Source organism: Siphateles boraxobius, unplaced genomic scaffold (genome assembly GCF_051911475.1).
Source record: "Siphateles boraxobius isolate OS27281-9 unplaced genomic scaffold, OSU_SipBor_1 52, whole genome shotgun sequence".
Classification (NCBI taxonomy): Eukaryota; Metazoa; Chordata; class Actinopteri; order Cypriniformes; family Leuciscidae; genus Siphateles; species Siphateles boraxobius.
In genome coordinates this window covers 1,635,794-1,655,382 of record NW_027509164.1, presented here as the reverse complement: position 1 = coordinate 1,655,382, position 19,589 = coordinate 1,635,794, and the positions used below count along the sequence as shown (strand labels likewise).

Here is a 19,589-nt window from a genome sequence, read left to right as displayed (position 1 = left end):
ACTGACAAATCAAGGCTACCCTTCCCTCCTATATGCTGTAACCAATAGAAAGGATGCTGTCTCATACAGACTTGACAATGAGATGAAACCTCAATGTGACTTTCTGGGGAGGAATCCTTTGTGGCACACACAATGTCGTGCAAAGTACACAAATCGTAAAACTGTTGACCAGAAGAGGAACAAAGGTGAAAAGCCAGAAGGCACTTCATTTGAAGCAGAACTTAATCCTGAGCCAGACAGCAGCAGGCCTACTAAAAAAACACGGATGTCAATGCCACAGCCCATCAAACACAGGGAAGAGTGCTTCATTTGTGGAAGAGCACGCACGACCGGGGGGAATAGATCCCTCGTTTTGATTGCCACGTATGACAGACAGAATGCAGTATGGGAAAAAGCAAACAAACTTGAAGATGAAGAGACACTACACACGATTCGTGGTCCTGATGAAAACAAGTGTACTGATATGATTGCTGAGGACTTCCGGTACCACAAGGAATGGCATTTGGTGCATAGCTGCCCTACTGTACTATTGGAGGACCTGAAACCAAGTTGCGCTGCTCCAACATGGAGTTCATTCCAAGCATTTCTCATACCAGATACCATCCCTGCAACTGTGATCAGCTATGGTCCCTTCTTCCCCAAGTCACCAACAAACCCAGATGTGGTTGAACAGTCTGTTCAGTACTGCATGGATGTGTCGAGAAAACAAGGTCAAGAGTATGCCATCATCACATGTGACCAAGCAATATATGACACTGCGTCAAAAGGGGTGTATACGGGAGAATTCAGACAATGAATACGCCCGCTAAATCTGCTGTTTGGCAGGGATCTTTGGAACTTTGTTACGCGTACCTGTAAATGCCCGTAAAGGCCCGAAAACAGGAACTTGTCTGACCACATGCTGTTAGTTGATGGCTTGGCTTTGTAAATGCTAATTTGTGTTGGGACTGGCAGCTCAAGATTGCCCCTATTCCCCTGCCCCCCTCATTAGTATTCAGGAAAGGTGGGCTGATAAGTGCTTTACATTGTGTCAATCTACAACAAAGACTGTAGACCCTGAAAAGCAGTTTGTATCTGGGTGTCCTCTGCTCTTCAAGATGGCTTGCAAAAGATCGCTGGAGTTTTAGGGAGAGCAAGGTAGAGATGTTACTCCTTTACGTCGGGACAATGTGGCTATTTAAACTCCGAGTCCGAACAAAAACAGACTGGTGTATATGGTAAATGCAAGTTTGAAGAGGATATTTGAAAAGCTGGAGACGATGGACAAGAGGTTGGATAAGATGGAGGCTGACATCAATGAGCTCAAAGAGGCAAAAGAGGAGTCTGCTTCAAAGAAATTAAAGAGAGCTGGAAATAATTCTGTTGCGGTAAGTTATTTTCTGACCGTCACAAACATTTGGCGGTGTCCGCTTAACTTCGTGTGCTTTATTTATTAATGTATTTGAATTGAGCCCTCATACTATGTTGGATGTTTACAGGAAGCTGTACGGAGATTGCACAATGGGGAAAACAACATACACAAATATGACCCACAGACAAGGTATATCTTTAAAACTATTGTTTCATAACAGTCCTTTCTTCTAAATTATATTTTTAATCAACCTTCTTTAATTACTGCTCCACAGTCTATCCTCCCCCCACAACCTCGAGGTCACAACCTATCTTTATAATGGCGTCTCCATGGCTGTGATGGACGTAGATCCTGCTGTTTTTAAAGGTAAGTCACAAGAGAATGTCCCAAGGCTACAACTATTTATCTGTATAGATTAGTTAGTTATAAATAAACACATTCTCCCCCCTCACTATCTTCCTCTCTCTGGCATCCTGAAGATGTATTTTGAAACTGTTAGAAGGGGTTTCAGGATGGCCCAAGATGAGAACAAAGACAAGATGGAGGACAGCAGGATCATTGTGCGCATGAGACAAAGAAAAAGAAGAGTAAGTGTAAATAAATATAAATCTCAGTAAAAGACTCAGCCTGGGAGAGGCTCCCATCCCAACCAATTTGATATTTTCAGTGGTTTAATTACTTTTTTCCCTCCTATTTTGCAGCTGCTGAGCAGCAGGACTGGCATTCTCCAGACAGAGGAAGAGGCAGCTATCTGGAAGACTACAACAGTTGACCACATGTCTGAAGAGGAGGATGCTATCTTGGATGGAAAGTCGGTGTGGGTTGTTCGGGCTCCAACCCGCAGTACAGTTTTGTCTGCGCTGTGTGGGGTGCTACAAAAAAGACTGGAAGCAGACCAGAAGTACTTGGGAACTCATCATGCACGAGTTGGTGCAGATCGAGTCGCGGTGGAGACCACAGAAGCTGGCCTGTGAATTATTTTAGTATTACGCATAAAAATATTATTCTATAGTATAATTTGAATATTCTGTTGTTTTTTTATATATAGTATTATTTATATTATAAAGTATTATTTATAGATTGTATTATATATAATTCTATATAGTTTTCTATATATATACTGCATTTATATGTTCTATACAATTCCATATTGTTATCTATTTATAAATTGTATTATTTATATATTGTACTATTTATATATTCTAAAGTATTTATATTATATTGTTTTCTATATATTATAAACAGGCCTTATATATTATATGGGGTTATATATTGTATGACTAATAGTAAAGTGTATTCTGTGCTAATGTATTTTTATTTATAGAATTTTGACTGTGTGTATATATATATGTCATGTGCCCAGTGTCATTTACAAATAATAAAAATAACAAACTCAACTTTGTCTATCTGATTGTCTTGACATTATAACCATGAACACCAATGATAATAAATATTAATAATGAGTAATAATAAACCCAAATGAGGCCATAAACTGGACCAATAGTGTGGGGGTTTAGAGGAGGGACAAAGCATTGAGCAGCCAATCCTATGTAAGACCTCTGACCAATTGAAGGAGGCCACTGGCTTGTGTCCCAAAGGTGTGAAATGCTAATGTTCCCTTGCATTGACCCCGACCGGGGGATTATTCACCATGGTAACTGATGGCCCTTAGTGGCTCCCTGCTGTGCCCCAAACTTGGTACATATCCAGGAGTATTGTGTGACGGGACAGCAAACTCCCGTACACACACGTTTATTTGTGGAGTACACAGGAGTAATCAGGAGTTTTACATGCCCGATTACAGCTCTTTTCACGCAGTGTGAGGTGGTTCTAAGTCTGCAAAAGAAGAACAAAGAGAAGTATGCCAAAATTATCTTACGCATGGGTGGCTTCCATATTGCTCTGAATTTCCTTGGAGCCATTGGGCATTTGATGCAGTCCACTGGAATCGAAGACATCATGGTCGAAGCTGATGTATGTCTCCGTGGAACAGCAAACAAAATCATCAGTGGGAAAGACTACTATGCAATGCTGCACGCCCACACTATGGTGTATGCAGCCATGTTTGCCCTACACTGGGAAGCATTTGCCAGATGGTTGGTCGATGAAGAGAAGGACCTGGAGTATATATATCCAGCTACTCCTAGATGCCCTGTCAGAAGAGGATGTAGAGAAGGCAACTTCTGTGTGTGCTGATGCAACTGACCAACTGAAAAAGTTGTCATGTTTGATGGCTGAGTTTAATGAAGCACGTACCTCACCTACCACAAAGCTATGGCTAATGTACATGGATATGGTGATGATTCTTAGACGGTTCATCCATGCTGAGCGTGCAGGTCTGTGGGAGGAACACCTGGCTGAAGTGGAAAAGATGTTACCATATCTTATAGCTGCTGGCCACTACAAGTACGTATCCTGCCTGCCCCACTATCTAGAAGCTATGAGAAGCTTGCCTACACTAGCTCCAAACATCTATAGGGAATTCAAGGATGGGAAGTTCACTGTACGTCAAACAGAAGGGCGGTTCAATGGTGTCTGGACAGACATGGCACTTGAAAAAACCTACAATCGTGATGCCAAGACAAAACTCTTCACTGGCATCAGTCAGCAGCCAGCAGCCATGGAGAAATACTTGAAAGCTCTTCCAGTTCTGACAGCTGTGTCAGAGCAGACAAATGCTATGGCACACCTGGATGCGGATGACACCAAACACCACAAGGACAAGGACAGCCAAGGTGCAAATGAGGCAGAAGGAAAATAACGGATGTCATCAACAAACAGATGATCAATCCTTTCACATCTGAAGAACAGGAGCTGATCAACATTTCAACAGGCCACAAAGCCACATCTGCTGACTTGATCTGTGCTTGTGAAAAAGGACTGGAGGCATTGGCTGCAGCAAGAAGAACAGGCAGTGAGAAAGTAGCCCAAATTAAACTTTCAACCTTCGCAGCAAAGCCAAAGAAGTCAATGTCCATGGCATTCAAAGCCAAAAAGGTCTATGAGGAGGAGAGTGCAGTTGTACGTAACCTGTACTTTGTTCAGGACTTAGAGGAAGACAGGAAGGTGGAAGTGTTTGGCCATGAATGGACAAGTTGCCCAGCCTCCCTGTTTGAGCCAGATCCGTCCCTTGACCAAAGTTATGCAATGCGTAAAGGAAACAAGGCAGACTACCTGGCTGCAATCAAGACAGCCCTTGGCAGCTCATGGGGGGAAGTGGACAAACTACCGCCGTCTGACAAGCCTGTTATAATGGTAGTAGATGCCATGGCGTTCATTCAACATTACCAACATCTTGGGAGCAGCACCTTCCATGAACTGCAAGGAAAGTACCTGAGGCAGTTCCTTGGAATCCTACCAGACAAGTGTGACTTGTGAAGTGTGACTGCATCCACTTTGTTGGTGATCGATATGATGTCTCCCCTGCTGAAAGTCTGAAAGGGGAGGAACGAGAGAGGAGGATGAAGACCTGCCCCAGCAAAATGAAGGAGTACAAGCCCCATGATACTCTCCCTATACCTGAATGGAAAGGCTTCATTCACAATCCAGTGAATAAAGCTAATCTGTTGAACTACATGGGGGAAGCATGGGCAGCTCAGAACAAGTCACTTCCTGCAGGATGCACACTTATTCTTGGTGGAATCTTTTGTGATCCTGGTCGCACTGTACTCTTGTCAGCGGATTGTCAGGTTGAGCTTCCAGAACTTTCCTGTGAGAAACATGAGGAGGCAGATACCAGGATGTTTGCTCACATTGCCTACTCAGTTCAAATTCTGCACCTCAAACGGGCTGTCGTGGTTGCGACTGACACAGATGTGATCATGATGTGCATGTACTACATCACACACATGGATGGGCTGCAGGAGCTGTGGGTGAAGACGATGGATAACTTCCTGCCTGTTCATGCCATCACAGAAGCTCTGGCGAGGAAGTATGATGTTGCAGCTTCAGATCTTACGTCCCTTCTCCTCAGCACCTACATACTTACTGGATGTGACACAGTGAGCTATCTGTACAGAAGAGGAAAAAGGCGGGCCTACACAACTGCTATTAAACACCTGACAGACCTTCTACCGCTGTGCAGGTACGGTGACCCTGAGGAAAGCCTGGATGTTCAGGAAGAGGTTATAACAGCAGCACGGCAATACATGGTGTGAATCTATGACAGGAGTGACTTTGGTGGTACTCTAGATGCACTGCGAGCCCATCTCTTTGTGAGCATCAAAGGAGACATGCGTTGCCTTCCACCAACTGAAGATGCCTTCCTATTACATCTTCGCCGAGCCCTGCATCAGTTGGCTGTGTGTAAGCGGGCACACATGGTTCAGCCAACCTACCCAGCTGCCTCTGATTTTGGGAGACAACTTGTCAATGGAAAATTGGTGGCAACCATGATGCTGAAAGAGGCAAAACCTTCCGAACTCAAACACAGCAAATACTGCCGCTGCAAGAAAAGCATGTGTGCCCGAGGATGCTCCTGTGCAAAAGCCAATGTGAAGTGTGGCATTGCATGTCTCTGCACCGGGGACCCCAACAGATGTTCAAGGATTGAACTTGCGCTTGAAGACAGGGACACGTAAGTAGGCCACGTGTGTGTGTGTGTGTTAGAGAGAGAGAAGGGGGGGGGGGGGGTGCATCTTTTATCGCGCAGCTGTATAACCCACCCTGCCGGTCTTGTTTGCTGTCTCCTCAGTTGGTGAGGGTGAAGGTCTGTCCCCAGAGCAGTATCTGCAGTGTGCCACCCTCCTGATTATCCCACCTCACAGGGACCTGCACCTAGTTAATTAAGTTATGTTAAATTATTTTGTTCTGTTAAAGTTGTAATAGTTGTCATCTGAGGCAATAAAATAATGAAAGTCATTTTGCTGTATTATATTTCTTGTGTGACACATTTCCATAGGGAGAACAGGGTTATGTTGAAATTAAAAAGATGCCTAGGTCATGATGTTTAATAATGTGGACATTAACAACCATGTTAAAGTCATCATGAAATCAAATTTTACCAATCGTATTTTTATATGTAATATTGTAGTGTTTATTATAAAGGATTTATCTGTGCACTTCATTATTTTTTTTAAATTCATGTACCCTTATAATCTTTAATCAAATACGTTACCCTTCCCTCCCCCCTTGAAACGACTTCTCTTCTCTTCCGGTCAAAATCTATTACTAGAGGGCATGACTATCAGCCGCCTCATCTTGGTTCACAGGAGGCTCATATAAATATGGGGTGATTCCTTACGGAAAATTTGGCTGCTCGTCCTCGTTCTCATCGTCGGTTTCCTCAATTAAAAATGCTTCATGGTAGGGTAACGGTGGTGAGTCCGGTGGAGAGAAATCCTCCACAACAGACTGTAAACTGGCATTCAAATCTGCCTTCATTTTGTTAGCAACGCCCAACCTCCAACGATCCAATTAATTCCAGAAGGACGAAATCAAGCCCCATCCTACATTTTTTTTCCAATTTCAGAAGCCGTTTCACTCGGATATACGTCACAATAAGGAAAAAAGGACAATCTCAACTTCCGTTTCATGACGATTTTAAATCTCCAGTATGTCTTTCAAAATTTTGAGAGTAGCCTAAAATTCTATTGAGATTCTGGGCCTGTTGATCGCCAACTAGTAGTAAAATCATCACAGATCTATTGATTTTGGTTGGATTTTTATAATTTTTTCTGTGGAATGAGTATACTGTTTGGAGAAAAGAATGGCATATTGACTGATGTCATAACTTAGGGTAAAAGTTGATTGCTAATGAAGTAAAGATGAAAATATTGGAAAAAAGGGAGAAAACGCCTACTTTTTTGCATTAAATTGATGCAAAATAAGTATAAATGTGTTTTAAGAGTTATTTATTCAGTGGATGTTGTCAGCACATGTGTTCTGTGTATCTGGAATGCATTTATTGACAGCCTACCCAATCCACTGAGGATTTAACCTGTTAACCGTTGCCAGAGCGTTGGCGCACTGAAGCGTTTTTTTTTTTTTTATTTAGTTCAAATTTACTATCAGATTTAATGTTATACCTTGACAAACTATACATCATTAAAAAGATATAAGATTCAAGATTCAGTATTTGACCACTATTGTATTCTGAGAAACTTATAGTGACAGTTATGTCTTAATTTGTGTCAGGAGTTATGAAATGAAAAAATGAGTCGATACCTTTAATATGAATTATGAGCGTCAGCTGGTCCATTCATAAAAAACACTCCGTGCTGTCGTCATGACAGCGATTCACAAAACAACGTCCCTCAGGGCTTTAGCTCAAAAATGTGCAGACTTGGAGAAATATTGATATATTCTCATTGATTCACATCATATTTCTATAGAGGAATAATATGTATTGAATTTATACCCAAATGCGTCGATGTAATCATCATGATCGCTTCTTACTGAGATGTGCTGTGTTTTCAATTCATACCAATAGCCTGAGGGCGCTATATGCACAATAATAGTCCATATATGGATCACGAAGAAGACCCATAGTCATGTGACATTCCAGACGTCACCTCGATACAGAAAGTAGCTGACAGAGATCGCTGTAACATGCAGATAAAGATGTTTTGAAGACAATAAACATGATTGCAATGATATTTGAGTTACCTGTGTTCTTCAAGCCATGTCAGGTATTTCATAATAATAGATTATATTTATAATGTAATGCTAATCGATATAGATTTCATCATCGTGCAGAACACTATAAATAATAAATTTTCTGTCGGATTTTCTTTTTATCTGAAGCCAAATTAGATCACATAAGATTATTTAAAACACTCGACTTGCGTTATAAAGTAAGTTTGGAGCACAAACATGGTTTTAATCTCATAAATGGTCGTGTATTGATGGTGTCCTAAGCTAACATGCTAGCTAGCCCAGGTGCACCTGCCACCAGCAGTTATTGATTTATGATTTTTTTCTAAATAGGAATGCTTACTGCAATGTTTCAGTGCATTTGATACCAGTTTCAAATATTTAGTGAGAACTTTGATAAAATAAATTAGGGTTTGAAACCCTATGAATAGCCTGTGAATAGCCAGTCGTTAGTAGCTATAATGCAGACAAAAGAAATGCATATTTAGAGCCATAATCAGTCTGGAGAGGTGTAAATGTGTGCAGGGGAGACTGACTCTGAATGGGGCTCGTTTACACCACAAAATAATAGAGACAATAGACTGAATAGATGACTCAGAAGATGACTAAACATCAGTTTGCATTTTAGAGTCTAATCAAAATAAAGTAATTTGACATGATCTTGAAAAACATTTAACTAAATACAGAGTTTTAGACTTATCATTTTCAGATTTTAAATATAAAATGGTCACACATATGGCTTTAGCTGCAGTGCATTTCTAGATTGCTCCAGGGCCAACTTCAATTTTATTTTTATGAAGATGTTTCATAAAAGTAAATTTCTAATAACTTTACAAAACTTTGAAGCTATTTAAACATTTTGTTTTCATTATGACAATAATTAATTCTACATTTACAATAAACTACTAGGTGTCAGCTTTCAAATGAGATCATACTTGTGCTTTTAGTGCAAAGGGTTCATGAACTGTATCTGTTTAAGATTGGGTATGCCATTTCTGGGGATTTTTCAAAAGTGGCCTTGAAGGTTAACAGGTTAAGGAAAAAAATCATTTTTCACATTTTTCTGATAAAAAATAAAGGGGGCATACACTAAAATGGCCAAAAAAAATTTTCGCGATATTTCCGGCAGAGCAGACCCTCCAATTATTGGTTCTTAGGGTCAAAGTTAACAGAAAAAACACAAATAAAAAGTATGGCAGACCATGTCAGGTTCAACCCATTTTATTGAGCTTTTGAGACTTTGGCTCCCCGACTACTGTAGCAGTTTTTGGCGGAGATTCAGCAACCTGATATGTTGAGGTTCTGTCCCCAATCAGTGTGCCTTCGATAGCTGAGCTGGAAGAGCGGAGGACTGTAGGTGGCATATTGGCAATCCTTAGGTCGCTGGTTCAACTCCGGCTCGAAGGAGTTCTTTTTCACACATAAACATTTCCTTGGCCCTGCTTCTCGACGAAGGCGTCAGCGCTTGAGTTCGTAGTTCCCCATTTTACAATCACGACCGCCGGTGGTGGGCAAAATCTCATTCCCTGACCGGGAATCGAACCCGGGCCACAGCGGTGAGAGCGCCGAATCCTAACCACTAGACCACCAGGGAAGGTCTGCTAACGATTTGCCCTCAAGCCTGTCTGTGGCCTCTACCAGATTTTGCAGCAAGACAACTAATACTTGTATTTTCCTCCAGGAGAGGAGACGTCACTGACCCTGGTAAACTGACAAACTGTCACAGACTCTGTAAGAATATCCTAACAACACCACAACTTGCCATGAAAACAAAGCAACCGAGATCCCCAACATGTGAGGCCTCCATCTCGAAGGATTTTAACGCAGTTTTTTGCAGACGTCTCTTACCCTGGATCCCAGTTCTTCTGCTGAGAAACTGTCACAGACTCTATAGGAATATCCTACCAACACCACAAACTTGCCATAAAAACAAAAAATTTGAGATCCCCAACATGTGAGACCTCCATCTCTAAGGTTTTTTTTAGCAGTCTTTTGCAGACGTCTCTGTTATTATTATTATAGGGTTGGTTGAGAAATATTAAAAATTGACAGTTCAACAATAGGCTGCTTTGTCAGTAGGATAACGGTTACCATACAATACTATGCTTCTTTTAAAATGCATTGCATGAGTACTGTCACAAGGACCTTGCTTTACGACCAGTTTGTAGTGTCTATTATGCCATCGCAAGAATGGGAGGAAACTGAACCCCCTCGTGAGGCAAATGAGAGCTCCCTCTGATGAGTCTGATGAAATTGAATTCAGTAAACAATCCCTTCGGATCATTCCCATGTTCTTAAAGGGGACGGTCACAGACTGAAAGTAAAGTGGTCTGCTGCAGGCAGAAAGAAAAGATCCCATATGGTCTAGCGGTCAGGATTCCTGGTTTTCACCCAGGCGGCCCGGGTTCGACTCCCGGTATGGGAAGATCGGGTTGTCTTTGCATCACTTAATCGAAACAACCAGCATGTATGTCTGTAGCAGTTTTAGCCGGTGGTGGAGATTCAGCAACCTGATATGTTGAGGTTCTGTCCCCAATCAGCGTGCCTACGATAGCTCAGCTGGAAGAGCGGAGGACTGTAGGTGGCAAGTTGGCAATCCTTAGGTCGCTGGTTCAACTCCGGCTCGAAGGAGTTCTTTTTCACACATAAACATTTCCTTGGCCCTGCTTCTCGACGAGGGCGTCAGCGCTTGAGTTCGTAGTTCGCCATTTTACAATCACGACCGCCGGTGGTGGGCAAAAGCTTAGGTCGCTGGTTCAACTCCGGCTCGAAGGAGTTCTTTTTCACACATAAACATTTCCTTGGCCCTGCTTCTCGACGAGGGCGTCAGCGCTTGAGTTCGTAGTTCGCCATTTTACAATCACGACCGCCGGTGGTGGACAAAAGCTCATTCCCTGACCGGGAATCAAACCCGGGCCACGGCGGTGAGAGCGCCGAATCCTAACCACTAGACCACCAGGGAAGGTCTGCTATTGACTTGCCCTCAAGCCTCGGTGTGGCCTCTACCAGATTTTGCAGCAAGACCACTAATACTTGTATTTTCCTCCAGGAGAGGAGACGTCACTTACCCTGGCAAACTGACAAACTGTCACAGACTCTGTAGGAATATCCTAACAACACCACAACTTGCCATGAAAACAAAGCAACCCGAGATCCCCAACATGTGAGGCCTCCATCTCGAAGGTTTTTAACGCAGTTTTTTGCAGACGTCTCTTACCCTGGATCCCGGTTCTTCCGCTGAGAAACTGTCACAGACTCTGTAGGAATATCCTAACAACACCACAAACTTGCCATAAAAACAAAAAAACTGAGATCCCCAACACGTGAGACCTCCATCTCTAAGGTTTTTTTTATCAGTTTTTTGCAGACGTCTCTGGCCCTGGATCCCAGTTCCAAGTTCTTCCGCTGAGAAACTGTCACAGGCTCTGGAGGAATATCCTAACAACACCACAACTTGCCATGAAAACAAAAACAATAAGATCCCCAACATGTGAGGCTGTAGAAGAACAAGAACTGCATCTCAAAGGTTTTTAAAGAAGTTTTTTGCAGACGCCTGTGGGCCTGGATCCCAGTTCTTCCACTGAGAAACTGTCACAGGCTCTGTAGTAATATCCTAACAACACCACAACTTAACATTTATTTTATTTTATTTCCTTTATTTTTCCAGGAAGGTCCCATTGAGATTAAAAGAAATCTCTTCCTCCAGGGAGTCCTGGCCAAGATGGCCACACTACAAATCACACACAAACACACAACACATATAAAACATTCCAGAAACATTCCATATTCCTAAATATTTATAAGTTGGTATTCTTTCTATATTTAAACCCTCAATAGTCAGAATAGGCATAACAGTAGACATAGAACGGCTACGTTTATTTACATTTAAAACTAATTTTAGTTTCAACAAAGTAAGCTGAAAAGTATAAAAAGAATCCTTAAGAATTTCAATAGCCTGAGACACAGAGGATGCAGTGGAGTAAATAATTGTATCGTCAGCATAAAAATTTAGCTTTGCCGATTGTATTCCCTGCCCCAATTCATTAATAAAAATAGAAAAAAGAAGTGGTGCCAATAAAGAACCTTGCGGGACACCCTTCCTGACTATTACCATGGATGAGGTGTAATTATCTACAGCAACACATTGAGTTCTATCCGATAAATAATTTTTAAACCAACTCACAGCCTAATTATCGAGGCCAACACTTTTAAGCCTCCGTAACAGTAAAACATGATCCATTAAGTCAAACGCTTTTGTCAAATTAAAAAATAAGGCCGCACAATGTTGTCTATTATCGAGGCTCGTGGTCTCTCCAGATTCTGCAATTTTGCTTTATTTTTCTTGCTCATTTCGGGTCTGTTCGTGCAGAACAGTTGTGCCTTCACATCGTACACCCGATGCGAGCTTTTGGATATTGGTTCGCGAACTTCCAACAGTTTTATGGACAACCTTCGACTGCTTCCTGAGATCGCCAGAACACCCGAGGCTATGCACCCTGCCCGGCCGGGCGGAAGTGCTCGCAGGCGGCGTGGAGATCGTAAACAAAGGCGGGGGAAGCGCGGAGGACTAAGAGCTAAGCTAAAGCTAACACCACATAGGCTCTCGTTACCCAGCATTTTCCTTGCCAATGTACAGTCGCTGTTGAACAAAATGGACGAGATTCGACTCAACATCACATGCAACAAGAGACTTTTGAACTGTAATGTCCTAATCTTCACAGAAACATGGTTAAACAGCGGAATACTGGACAACGCTATTGAGCTAGCGGGACGCCATACATTCCGGGCGGATAGAACATTAGATGGCTCTGGTAAGACCAGAGGTGGTGGATTGTGCATTTACATTAACAAAGCTTGGTGCACAAACTCTGCTATTGTTGGGAGACATTGTTCAGCTAACCTTGAGTTTCTCATGGTTAAATGTAGACCGTTTTATCTACCGCGGGAGTTCACTTCCACTATTATCACTGCAGCCTATATTCCCCCGGATGCTGATGCCAAGTTTGCTATGAAAGAACTTCACGCAACCATCAGTAAACAACAGACCGTCCACCCGGAAGCTGCGTTTATTGTTGCGGGTGATTTTAATCATTCAAACTTAAAGTCAGTGCTACCGAAATTTCACCAGCATGTTTCCTGTCACACCAGAGGAAACAAAACTTTAGACCATGTTTACAACAAGCATGGCTGGAGCTTACGTCGTGACACCCCTCCCCCACCTGGGACAGTCAGACCACCTTTCTTTGTTCCTCACGCCCAAGTATGCACCTCTCATCAATCGCGTGAAGCCATCAGTGAAGACCATCAAGGTGTGGCCTGCGGGGGCAGATTTCTCACTCCAGGAAAGGTTTCTACACACTGACTGGAGTATGTCTGCCTTCCTGAACGAGCTAAATGACTTTTATGCTCGCTTTGAAAGAGACAACAGTGAAACTGCCACCAAGCTCAAATCCCCAGCAGACCAACCGCCAATCACACTCTCCTCCACAGATGTCTGCAAGGCACTGAGCAGGATCAGCGGGCACAAGGCTGCTGGACCAGACAACATCCCTGGACGCGTACTCAGGGCATGTGCGGAGCAGCTCGCTGGGGTTTTTACAGACATTTTCAACCTGTCTCTTGCCCAAGCAGCAGTACCAACATGCTTTAAATGCACTTCCATTGTGCCAGTGCCAAAACACTCCAGCCCGAAGTGCCTTAACGACTACCGCCCAGTAGCACTCACACCCATCGTACTGAAGTGCTTTGAGCGGCTGGTCCTGGCACACCTAAAAGACTCTCTACCATCCACATTGGACTCACATCAGTTTGCCTACCGTAGCAATAGGAGCACAGAGGATGCTGTTTCCATGGCACTGCACTCTGTGCTCACACATCTGGACAAAAATAACACCTATGCACGCATGCTGTTTGTTGACTTCAGTTCAGCATTCAACACTGTCATCCCAACTAAGCTAATAGCCAAACTTGGAGACCTGGGCATCGACACCTCCATGTGCAACTGGATTTTGGACATTTTGACCAACAGACCCCAGAATGTTCGATCTGGCTCCACCTACTCCACGTCCATTACACTCAACACTGGTGTACCACAGGGCTGTGTGCTAAGCCCGTTTCTCTACTCCCTCTTCACCTCCGACTGCAAGCCTGTGTACGGATCTAATTCCATCGTCAAGTTTGCGGACGACACTACGGTGATTGGCCTCATCAGCAACAACGATGAGACTGCCTATAGGGAGGAGATCAAGCACCTGGCCACATGGTGCACTGAAAATAACCAGCTCCTCAACACCACCAAAACGAAGGAGCTCATCGTGGACTTCAGAAAAGAGTCAAGAGGCACACATGACACCATCCACATCAATGGAATGGCTGTTGAGTGTGTCTCCAGTTTCAAGTTCTTGGGAATCCACATCTCGGCGGACATGTCCTGGACAACCAACACCTCCTGCCTGGTCAGGAAGGCTCACCAGCGCCTTTTCTTCCTGAGGACACTGAGGAAGAATCAGCTTTCCTCGACTATCCTGGTGAACTTCTATCGCTGTGCAATAGAAAGCATCCTGACCAACTGTGCTACAGTGTGGTATGGGAGCTGTCCGTTTGCAGAGCGCAAGGCACTGCAGCGGGTGGTGAAAACCGCCCAGCGCATCACTGGGACTCAACTACCTGCCATCGAGCACATCCAGAGGAAACGCTGTCTGCACCGAGCTCACAGCATCCTTAAGGACTCCTCTCACCCAGCCCACAGACTGTTTTCTCTACTGCCCTCCGGCAGGCGTTTCAGGTGCCTCCGGACCAGGACCAGCAGACTAAAGAACAGCTTTTTCCCCAGAGCTGTCTCTTTACTGAACTCTAACCCTCACTGATCCCACTCCCCTCATATACTGATAATCTCTCCTCTCCCTCCTCACACCTAACTCCATTTTGTTATTGGTTATTTGTTATTTGCAATGCTATAATGTTAATTTGCACTGCTGACTATTATCATAGTAACAACTGTTTACATATGCATCTTGCACAACTCACCTGACTAGAATATCAATTTGCACTGCCGACTGTTTATTTACAGTACCAATTGTTTACATATACATTTGCAATACCGTACTTTAACTGTAATATGCAATTACTTTCCATTGCACTTTTACTCGGATAGCTTCTGTCCAACTTAATTTGCACTACTTTAAATCCATTGTTATAATGCTCATTTAGCCTTACTTATTACATATATCTATCTGAAAATCCTGTTTATAGTAATAACCATCTGTTTATTATGCTCACATTCTGTATATTATCACATTCTATATATATCACATTAGTATACTAAGCTCACATTCTGTTTATAGTAATAGCCATCTGTATATATATTCATAGTACACATTCACCTGTAAACTCTGTTTATAGTAATAATCATCTGTATATTATGTTCATTGTACATATCTGTAAAAATTCTGTTTATAGTAATAGCCATCTGTATATTATATTCAGTACATATCTAGCTATATTTATTCAGTACATATCCATGTACTGCACTTATGGAACCATTGTATATCCTGCACTTGCTGCTATTGCACTTCTGGTTAGACCCAAACTGCATTTCGTTGCCTTGTACCTGTACTTGTGTAATGACAATAAAGTTTAATCTAATCTAATCTAATCTAATAGTAGAGGAAAAAAGAGGAGTGAATTGACCAGGAAAGAAGAGTGGAGTGGAGAGGTATGGAGAGGAGTTGATTGAATTGGAGAGAAGAAGAGGGAAGAGGAGAATAGTGTAGAAAAGTAGAAGAGGAGAAGAGTAGAGAGGATAGGAGAGGAGAGAAGAGTGGAGAGGAGTGGATGGAATAGAAGAGATTAGGAGTGGAGAGGGGAGAAGAGTGAAGAGGAGAGGATTAAACAAGAGAGGAGAAGCGTGGAGGAGAAAGGAGAGGAGGAGAAGGGAGAGGAGTGAACTGAACAGGAGAGGATAAGAGTGACGAGGAGAGAACAGGAGAGGAGTGATGTGAATTGGAGAAGTATGAAGGATGGAGCCTGAGTTCTCAACCAAGAAGCTGGAGAGAAAGCTGCTCAGTACCAAATATACTGCTTGCATAATATGTCAGAAAACAGACAGTGACGCTGGTCCTCATCAGAAACTGACAAATCAAGGCTACCCTTCCCTCCTATATGCTGTAACCAATAGAAAGGATGCTGTCTCATACAGACTTGACAATGAGATGAAACCTCAATGTGACTTTCTGGGGAGGAATCCTTTGTGGCACACACAATGTCGTGCAAAGTACACAAATCGTAAAACTGTTGACCAGAAGAGGAACAAAGGTGAAAAGCCAGAAGGCACTTCATTTGAAGCAGAACTTAATCCTGAGCCAGACAGCAGCAGGCCTACTAAAAAAACACGGATGTCAATGCCACAGCCCATCAAACACAGGGAAGAGTGCTTCATTTGTGGAAGAGCACGCACGACCGGGGGGAATAGATCCCTCGTTTTGATTGCCACGTATGACAGACAGAATGCAGTATGGGAAAAAGCAAACAAACTTGAAGATGAAGAGATACTACACACGATTCGTGGTCCTGATGAAAACAAGTGTACTGATATGATTGCTGAGGACTTCCGGTACCACAAGGAATGGCATTTGGTGCATAGCTGCCCTACTGTACTATTGGAGGACCTGAAACCAAGTTGCGCTGCTCCAACATGGAGTTCATTCCAAGCATTTCTCATACCAGATACCATCCCTGCAACTGTGATCAGCTATGGTCCCTTCTTCCCCAAGTCACCAACAAACCCAGATGTGGTTGAACAGTCTGTTCAGTACTGCATGGATGTGTCGAGAAAACAAGGTCAAGAGTATGCCATCATCACATGTGACCAAGCAATATATGACACTGCGTCAAAAGGGGTGTATACGGGAGAATTCAGACAATGAATACGCCCGCTAAATCTGCTGTTTGGCAGGGATCTTTGGAACTTTGTTACGCGTACCTGTAAATGCCCGTAAAGGCCCGAAAACAGGAACTTGTCTGACCACATGCTGTTAGTTGATGGCTTGGCTTTGTAAATGCTAATTTGTGTTGGGACTGGCAGCTCAAGATTGCCCCTATTCCCCTGCCCCCCTCATTAGTATTCAGGAAAGGTGGGCTGATAAGTGCTTTACATTGTGTCAATCTACAACAAAGACTGTAGACCCTGAAAAGCAGTTTGTATCTGGGTGTCCTCTGCTCTTCAAGATGGCTTGCAAAAGATCGCTGGAGTTTTAGGGAGAGCAGAGTAGAGATGTTACTCCTTTACGTCGGGACAATGTGGCTATTTAAACTCCGAGTCCGAACAAAAACAGACTGGTGTATATGGTAAATGCAAGTTTGAAGAGGATATTTGAAAAGCTGGAGGTTGGATAAGATGGAGGTTGACATCAATGAGCTCAAAGAGGCAAAAGAGGAGCCTGCTTCAAAGAAATTAAAGAGAGCTGGAAATAATTCTGTTGCGGTAAGTTATTTTCTGACCGTCACAAACATTTGGCGGTGTCCGCTTAACTTCGTGTGCTTTATTTATTAATGTATTTGAATTGAGCCCTCATACTATGTTGGATGTTTACAGGAAGCTGTACGGAGATTGCACAATGGGGAAAACAACATACACAAATATGACCCACAGACAAGGTATATCTTTAAAACTATTGTTTCATAACAGTCCTTTCTTCTAAATTATATTTTTAATCAACCTTCTTTAATTACTGCTCCACAGTCTATCCTCCCCCCACAACCTCGAGGTCACAACCTATCTTTATAATGGCGTCTCCATGGCTGTGATGGACGTAGATCCTGCTGTTTTTAAAGGTAAGTCACAAGAGAATGTCCCAAGGCTACAACTATTTATCTGTATAGATTAGTTAGTTATAAATAAACACATTCTCCCCCCTCACTATCTTCCTCTCTCTGGCATCCTGAAGACGTATTTTGAAACTGTTAGAAGGGGTTTCAGGATGGCCCAAGATGAGAACAAAGACAAGATGGAGAACAGCAGGATCATTGTGCGCATGAGACAAAGAAAAAGAAGAGTAAGTGTAAATAAATATAAATCTCAGTAAAAGACTCAGCCTGGGAGAGGCTCCCATACCAACCAATTTGATATTTTCAGTGGTTTAATTACTTTTTTCCCTCCTATTTTGCAGCTGCTGAGCAGCAGGACTGGCGTTCTCCAGACAGAGGAAGAGGCAGCTATCTGGAAGACTACAACAGTTGACCACATGTCTGAAGAGGAGGATGCTATCTTGGATGGAAAGTCGGTGTGGGTTGTTCGGGCTCCAACCCGCAGTACAGTTTTGTCTGCGCTGTGTGGGGTGCTACAAAAAAGACTGGAAGCAGACCAGAAGTACTTGGGAACTCATCATGCACGAGTTGGTGCAGATCGAGTCGCGGTGGAGACCACAGAAGCTGGCCTGTGAATTATTTTAGTATTACGCATAAAAATATTATTCTATAGTATAATTTGAATATTCTGTTGTTTTTTTATATATAGTATTATTTATATTATAAAGTATTATTAATAGATTGTATTATATATAATTCTATATAGTTTTCTATATATATACTGCATTTATATGTTCTATACAATTCCATATTGTTATCTATTTATAAATTGTATTATTTATATATTGTACTATTTATATATTCTAAAGTATTTATATTATATTGTTTTCTATATATTATAAACAGGCCTTATATATTATATGGGGTTATATATTGTATGACTAATAGTAAAGTGTATTCTGTGCTAATGTATTTTTATTTATAGAATTTTGACTGTGTGTATATATATATGTCATGTGCCCAGTGTCATTTACAAATAATAAAAATAACAAACTCAACTTTGTCTATCTGTTTGTCTTGACATTATAACCATGAACACCAATGATAATAAATATTAATAATGAGTAATAATAAACCCAAATGAGGCCATAAACTGGACCAATAGTGTGGGGGTTTAGAGGAGGGACAAAGCATTGAGCAGCCAATCCTATGTAAGACCTCTGACCAATTGAAGGAGGCCACTGGCTTGTGTCCCAAAGGTGTGAAATGCTAATGTTCCCTTGCATTGACCCCGACCGGGGGATTATTCACCATGGTAACTGATGGCCCTTAGTGGCTCCCTGCTGTGCCCCAAACTTGGTACATATCCAGGAGTATTGTGTGACGGGACAGCAAACTCCCGTACACACACGTTTATTTGTGGAGTACACAGGAGTAATCAGAAGTTTTACATGCCCGATTACAGCTCTTTTCACGCAGTGTGAGGTGGTTCTAAGTCTGCAAAAGAAGAACAAAGAGAAGTATGCCAAAATTATCTTACGCATGGGTGGCTTCCATATTGCTCTGAATTTCCTTGGAGCCATTGGGCATTTGATGCAGTCCACTGGAATCGAAGACATCATGGTCGAAGCTGATGTATGTCTCCGTGGAACAGCAAACAAAATCATCAGTGGGAAAGACTACTATGCAATGCTGCACGCCCACACTATGGTGTATGCAGCCATGTTTGCCCTACACTGGGAAGCATTTGCCAGATGGTTGGTCGATGAAGAGAACGACCTGGAGTATATATATCCAGCTACTCCTAGATGCCCTGTCAGAAGAGGATGTAGAGAAGGCA

At 42.5% G+C, this 19,589-nt stretch overlaps 1 long non-coding RNA gene and 5 other non-coding genes across 6 annotated transcripts in view; 3 read left to right on the top strand and 3 right to left on the bottom strand.

The window, feature by feature from the left end:
• LOC143713576 (uncharacterized) overlaps positions 1-19,589 on the bottom strand; it is a 380,928-nt gene that overhangs the window by 278,054 nt on the left and 83,285 nt on the right. The gene's annotated exons all lie outside the window — the stretch shown is intronic.
• trnay-gua (transfer RNA tyrosine (anticodon GUA)) lies at positions 9,266-9,352 on the top strand. The gene is given in 2 exon segments: positions 9,266-9,302; positions 9,317-9,352. It is a non-coding gene; the product is annotated as a tRNA-Tyr (tRNA).
• On the bottom strand, positions 9,468-9,539 carry trnae-cuc (transfer RNA glutamic acid (anticodon CUC)). The gene has a single exon. It is a non-coding gene; the product is annotated as a tRNA-Glu (tRNA).
• Positions 10,299-10,370, top strand: trnae-uuc (transfer RNA glutamic acid (anticodon UUC)). Its single transcript has one exon. It is a non-coding gene; the product is annotated as a tRNA-Glu (tRNA).
• trnay-gua (transfer RNA tyrosine (anticodon GUA)) lies at positions 10,490-10,576 on the top strand. The gene is given in 2 exon segments: positions 10,490-10,526; positions 10,541-10,576. It is a non-coding gene; the product is annotated as a tRNA-Tyr (tRNA).
• Positions 10,836-10,907, bottom strand: trnae-cuc (transfer RNA glutamic acid (anticodon CUC)). Its single transcript has one exon. It is a non-coding gene; the product is annotated as a tRNA-Glu (tRNA).